Here is a 7,521-nt window from a genome sequence, read left to right on the forward strand (position 1 = left end):
AAAGAAGCTGCAGAAGGAGAGCCCAGAAGCTTCAGACAAGATACAAAGCAAGGAGTACTGGGGGCCAGCAGGAATGGTTGCCCTGCGGATACTGACAGGTTATCCAAGGGCTCCCCAGCTACAGGACAGGCCTACTCCACTTTGGGAAGAAATCTTGTTACTGGGTCTGGAGCAGGGCCAGTACCAGTCCTCCCAGAGGTTAAGGAATCTTTAGGAAGAGCAGACAGGCAAGTTTGAGATGGCAGAATCCCCCAGAACCCACAAACCATACAGAGATGAGATGGTGGGTCTATTCTTGAGTATTGGTTGGGTTTGTTACTTTCACTGGAGAGCCAGCTGCCAGTTGGAGGGGCTCCCTGATGCCATGTCACAGGTCCCATCACCTCATGCCGTGGCTGTGTGAGAGTAGTTCTTCTACACACCCAGAGGTAAATTGGAGGCTTAGCTCTGGACTGAACTGGTTCTTCTGGACCTTCCCATGCTCTTCTGGGTACATTTCTCCATCCAGCCTACAGTTCAAGTGTGGAGTTTGATGGCAGAAGAGGAAAAGGAACCCTATGAGATACTGTGGTCAGCCTTGACAGTGAGCAAATCAGGTGTAATAACCAGGTGTAATGTCTGGGTTAATCCAGAGAAACAGAACCAATAGGAGATATATATATGTGGAATTGACTCATGTAATTATGGAAACGGGCAAGTCCCAATATCTGAAGGGTGAGTCAGCAAGTTGGAGACACAGGAGAGTCAATTCTTTTGTTTCGTTCTGAGTTTGAAGGCCTGAGAACCAGCAAAGCCAATGTTGGAGTTCCAGTCCAAAGGCTGGCAGGCTCAAGACCCAGGAAGAACCAATGTTTCAGTTCGAGTCTGCAGGCAGGAAAAAGCAGGTGTCCCAATTCAAAAACAACCAAGCAGGAGGAATTCTCTCTTACTAGGGGGAGAATTTTTGTTAGATTCAGGCTTTCAACTGATTGGATGTGGCCCACCCATATTAGGGAGGGCAATCTGCTTGACTCAGTCTACCAATACAACTGTTAATCTCATCTAAAAACACTCACAGACACACCCAGAATAATGTTTGACCAGAATGTCTAGGGTCCCTGTGGCCTAGGTCAGGTTGACACATAAAATTAACCATCATTTTGGGATTCCTGAGCTACCAGCTCTGCCAGGGAGCTGGTAGATCCAGTAGGGCAAGGATCCTTCACTTGCCCACCTCCTTGGATCTCACCCTTCTGATCAGCAATCTCCTCCATGAGGAGACCTGAAAGGAAATACAAAATTTCTCTGCATTTCTGGCTGTGGCAGCTATTAAACTGTACTTTGCTCAAACTCCTACTACCAGAATCCTTAACTGGCTGAGGGCTCCAGCTGCCACACTTAAAATCCATCACATGGTTTACTGAGAGCCCACCTCCCACAGGTTGCTCTAGTCATCCACTCAGAAAGGACTCCTTTGCTGGCACCCAAACATCTTTCTCCCTCTCACTCAGGGTCAGACTCTCATGGAAATCTGACAACTCTCCCTACCTCTTCTGGCTCCCTCCCTATTTCAGGCATTTCCCCCAGTAAAATAATTGCATGGTTAATCACATGGTTAATCGTGTCTTGGCGTCCACTTCTCCAAGGAGCTAGACTAACACACTGACCTCCTCCTTCAAAGAGACAGCATCATCTAGAGAGCACACATTTCAGAGTCAGACAGACCTGGACTGCAACCTGAATTTCCCCCACTTACTTGCTGTATCATCTTCGTCAAGTCACAATGTCTCTGAACTTCAGTTTGGCCAGTTGTTGGATGATTAGATAACATATTAAAAGATAAGTAACATGAAATCCAAATTTCTTTCAGGAATTTAGTATCTTAGTGTCTGTTTGGGCTGCTTTAACAAAAGCATCATAAACTAGGTAGCTTAACCAACAAACATTTATTTCTCACAGTTCTAGAAGCTGGAAGATCAAGATCAAGGTGCCAGCAGATTTGGTGTCTGGTGAGGGCCCTCTTCCTGTTTCATAGATGGCTATCTTCTTGCTGTGTCCTCACATGTCAGAAGGGGCAAGGGAGCTCTCTGGGGCCTCTTTTATAAGGTCACTAATCCCATTATTCAGGGTTCCAACCTCATGACTTATTCACCTCCCAAAAGCCCTCATCTCCTAATACCATCACATTGGGGGTTAGGATTTCAATATATGAATTTGCAGGGAGAGGGGCACAAACATTCAGTCTATAGCATTTAGTTATGAGTATTGTACTACTGTCAACTTCTTAGTTTTGATAAATGCACCATGGTTACGTAAGATGTTAACCTTTGGGGAAGGTGGGTGAGGGGTATACAGGAACTTTCTATAATATCTTTATAATTTTCCTGTAAATCTAAAATATTTCCAAAGGAAAAAAAATTAAAGATAAGTTACAAATGAACAATGTAGTAGTTGCTCAATAAGTGATAGAATCCTCCCCTGCCCTTCAGGCTGACAGAATTGAGAACTGCCTCTGCTACTGTATCTGTATGAGCCATGCCCCCTCACCCACAAATAAGGTTTAGTTGTGGACTCCCCAGGCTGTGATACTGGATTAGAAAGAAGTATTGTTTTATTTAATAGAAAGGTATTTTTTTGTCTGAAAGTGCAGCACTGAGTATTTCCTCACCTAGGAAGGGAGGAAGAAGTTTGTCCTTGATGACCATCCCCAGTGTGCCCCACTTCATAGGGGCCTCCCTGACTACCCATTCCAGAGTTCACACATGTGCACACACATACACATCACCCTGTTTTACTGCTGTCACAGCTATTACCATTAACTGAAATCATATTTATTGTCTCTCCCCCTCCTCCCCCCATCCCTCTAGAACATTGGATACCCCAGCCTCAGAGCTGGAGTATCAATGCTATAGCCTCAGTGCCTAGGACGATGCCTGCTGCCTTGTAGGCTCTCAGGTTTTATGGAATTGAAGTTCTCTGGTGCAGGTTCCAGCCCCCAGCTTCAGCCACTGTTGTTCAGGCCTCCTCTGCCCTAAAGGCTGATGTCCTGCTCTTCTGTCCTGCCCTGAAGACTGGCACCACCCCTTCCCCACGCCTGGGCTCCATCTTTGTTCACTGGCCCTTTCCACCCTCTTTACCTGTCTGCCAGCAGCTGCCATGCTCCCTGCCAGCCTTAATTCTGCTTAATTTAAGCTCATTTGTACCAATTTCCTTTTTAAGAACAACCATCACAGCCCCCTGAAGAGCCAGCACCTGTTCTGGGCAGCCCATTTCCCTTTTCCTAATTAGCCCAGAGCCTCATAGAGAAGGTTCTCCTGAAATGACGGTTCCCTCCCCTCTGGGAGATCGCTGGAGCAGAGCCCAGTTCACAGGCCCAACAGCAGGTATTTCCTGGGAAGCCTCTCTGCCAGGACAGGAGGAAGCCTAGAGAGACTCAGAGATGCTCAATTCCTACCAGGCTTGCAGTCGGTGGAACATTCTGTGAAACTTCTGAATGTAAAGAGACGGGAAGTCCAAAGTGCTTTGGGGGCTGACCTGCCTCCTGAGGTGACTTTTCCTCCCTCACAGTTATGACCCACCCTATATACTCACTGCAGGGGCTTTAGACCTCAGACAGTCCTGGGGGCTACAACACAGGAGGAGGGTCAGTTCTACTCTCGGGAAATTGGAGTGAGAAGGAGGTTCGGGAACAGTGTCCCTGTCCCAGGGAATATTTTCGTTTCACCCTGACAGCTGGCAAAACCACAAGGCCTCACTGACATAAATTTTTGCCCAACCAGAACTACCCTTTCTGTGTAGTGTTCTAGAATCTCACCTCAGCATGGGATGAGGCAGGAGATGGGTGGGCCCCAAGCGAGACATCTACAACTGGCCTCCTGTTCACACTTCCTGGGGTGAGAAGAAGATGGGCTCCAGGCCGGACATTCATTACCAGCCCCGTTTACATTTACTGAGGCAAGAGACAAATGGGCTCCGGACTACATATTTATGACCGGACTTCTATATTTAGGGATCTGCACTTCGATATAAGAAACAACAGTAATAGGGTAGATAACTGGACATGGGACACTTTTATGGCAGGAACAGAGAGGGGCTAAACCCTTGTTTGAGGAAAGGATCAAGAGGTCACATATTTCCCATCCTTGGGGAAAGGGAGACACTGCACATGCGCAGAAAGCCTCCTTGAGGGTCAAAAAGAGGGGGCACCACCCCAGAATATGTGATGCTGCCCCGCAGGCCTCTGGGCTGAAATCCATCTTGGAAAAAAGTTGTGCATGCATGTTGGGGAGGGCCCTAGGGCAGGTCAGGTGTGGAAAAGGAAACGAGATAATTGGCCAAAGGTAAACAAAGACCCAGAAGAACTGCCCTATGTAAATGACTTCACCGCCTCTTTACTGCGCTCCCCCTCACTGGTGAGGATGCCCACACCCTTTCTCTGCAGGTGTGTATCTCTGCCTTGCTTCCATCTTCATTAAACAAACTGTTTCTCTGTGTGCTCTCCCACTTGTTGTGCTATGTCTCTAATAATAAAGTTTGTACCTGTTTTTACAGTTTTTGCCTCTGTGAGAAATGTATTTTTCAATGGGGGCAAGAGCCAGGGGGTCTGGTGGCTAGGATTCCTGGTTTTCATCCAGGCTACCCAGGTTCAATTCCTGGGCAGAGAATTAAGATCTCGCTTCACGCCACTTCTCACTGCTGCCTCTCCAAGATCAGGGAGACCAGACTGTCCTAGCACATTGTCACATCCCCCTCTCACTTTCTGCTGCAGAAGACTCATTAGCATATAATTAATTCATCTTGCATTTCATGGAAATGAAGCCAAGGTGGGAAGCGGGGAGGCAGAAACAAAAGGGCCCAGGAGAGGGCCCTTTTTCTCCACCCAGAAGAGGAGAAATTGCTGGGGCTAGGTCGGCCAGGGTGACAGGACTGGAACTTTGGCCTCAGCCACATGAGGTGTGAGTCCCATCTCCACCATTAATAATTCACTGTGACCACTGGCAAGTCACTGAACTCTCTGAGTCTTGGTTTGCACATCTCTAAGGTAGAACTTTTAATACCTGCCTGCCTTACATGGCTGCTGAGAATAAACAAGATAATGTCAGTATCTGGTATAGTATATGGTATTGATATTTGATACATAAGGAGTACCCAATAAATGGTAGCTTTTATTACCACTGGAAGGCTTCAAAACAATGAATGAGGCCACCTTTATCTTATTTCAGAGAGCATCACATTACCTCATCATGTCAACAATTCTAACCTAAAAGTCCACTGGAGCTTGCTGAGGATTTGGAGGGCCTCACAGATATGCCTTGCAGAGAGATACAGGCCATTTCCACAACTACACGTGAGGGACTTGGCCTCAGACCTTGAACTCACTGACTTTTAAAACTAATTGCTATTAGCTAGATTGTGTTCCCTATAACATTTGTAGTGGTCTAGATTCAAAAGCAAAACAAAAGCAAACTACCCACAACAAAAAAAGAAATGGGTATTTTCTGGGCTCTGCAAGTGTGGCACAGAGAATGGGGGCTGTGTTCCAACCATACAGATTCCAGGGTCTGTCTCCTCCTAGGTAGTCTACATGGGGATGGCTTTCTGGTGCAAAGGAAAGTTGATGGCAAGATTTGAACAAAAGCAGAATGTAGGGCTTAGAATTAAATAATGCATTAAGAAAATAAGCTCCGTCTGAGAACAAATTCAACTATGACCTGGGCTTTACCAGTTCACCAGCCAGTGTTTCTCAACCTTGGCTGTGCATCTGAATGTACTGGAGAACTCTAAAAAATAGTGATGTCATGCACTCTTCCCCAGCCAGGTAAATTAGTTGGGGGTAAACTCTGAGCATCTTTATGTTGTAGAAGTTGAGAACTACCGCTCCTGGAGGGTCAGTGTGCCCACCTGCTTCCCAGCTCCTCCTGTCCGAGCCTGAGCTCTGAAGGCCTAGTCAGTGGCCCTGTTGGTTCTTCTGGGAAGTATGAAAATTTAGAGTCAAAATCACACAAAGTGGAGAAATCACATGAGACTAATGTCCAAAAGAGATCATCACAGGGGAGCTGGAGGCCTAGCGGGACAAATTCTAGATTCCCGAACTACAGCAGTGGTTCTCACCCTGGCCACCCACTAGAATCACCTATGGAGCACTAAAAATGATAGTGCCTGGTTCCACCTCCAGAGGTTCTGACTGAGTTGGTTTGGCATAGTGCCTGGGCCGCCAGTTTTTAAAAGCTCCCCAGGTAATTCCAATGAACAGCCATGGTTGAGAACCCCAGGTCCAGAATGTCCTTGGCCTCTATTTCTTTGTCCCTGGAATAAATTTACAAAGGACTGCAGAAGGTTGGACAGGGAAAGAACAAGCTTCCTCCTCTATGGAAATAGTACACATTTCAGAAGACAGGAAGTTAGCTGTGGTCGTAAGAGCCAGTCTTTACCAGGAATGTGAGTGACCAAGTTCAGTTAAAGGCACAGCTCCAGACAAAAAGCCTAAACAGCGAGGGCAAGACTGGTAGCAATTGTGGAGGGCCCTGCCATTCGCTTAGTGGCTTTCATGCCCTGCCGTACGTCCCAGAGGGTGTCCTGGAGAAGGGAATCTCAGGGAGGAAGCGAATAGGTCAGAGCGGCACTGGGCAGCATGCTCTGTTGGACTGCCTTCTTGCCTTGGTCTCAGGAAAGCTCCAATCCTGGGCTTCCCTCTCCCTTGGACACTTTAGGGTCCTTGTGGGGGATGGGATCACTCCCCTCACCAAGTCTGGGGGTTCCATGGGAGTTGGCAGGGCAAGGGAAGGAGGGAAGGTTGGGTTGGACTTTGAAAGCCAAGTTGTCTGGCAGAAGTCGTCGGGGTGTTGGTTTAAACCTTGGAATATCACTTGGCTGGGGTGTTGGAAATCCAAGGAGCTCTTCTTCTCTGGTGTTCCAGTATCTCTTTCAGAATCCTCTATGACCAGTGATGCTGATTGGTTACAGAAAAGGAAAAAAATTCAAGGAGTGGGCTAGAACAATGAGAAGAAATTTCTTCTATGAGAAGAAATTTTCATCATAGTGTTTGGTTTGTGTTTACTTCCTATGGAAGCTTCTATTGAGGTTATCAACAATTCTGGGGGAAACGATTATGGACAGAATGATCATTACAACGATCACTACACTTCTTTTTTTTTTAAGTAACAAATTGCTTCTATTGCTGAGAAAATCTCAAACATTCTGAATTGAATTCTTAAAATGTATGCCAGTGTGCTCTCAGAGAAATATAGTGTGAGCCACTTATGTAATTAAAAAAAAAATTTAGTAGCCACATTGAAAAATATATAAAGGCACAGTTGAAGTTCATTTTAATAATATGTTTTACATAACTCAATATACCCAAAATACAGCATTTCAATATACAATCAATATATACATTTCATTAATGCAGTGTTGGAAATAACACACGTGCCCAGCACATGCACCACAATACAACAGTGCCTAACAGGATGTAATGTTAGGGTGAAATGTAGTCCGACCAAAACTGTACATTCCTTCAGTTTTTATATTAAAATTAAAAATTCA

The sequence above is a fragment of the Monodon monoceros genome, unplaced genomic scaffold (genome assembly GCF_005190385.1).
Source record: "Monodon monoceros isolate NGI ecotype Baffin Bay Population unplaced genomic scaffold, NGI_Narwhal_1 Super_Scaffold_12, whole genome shotgun sequence".
In the NCBI taxonomy this organism is placed as follows: domain Eukaryota; kingdom Metazoa; phylum Chordata; class Mammalia; order Artiodactyla; family Monodontidae; genus Monodon; species Monodon monoceros.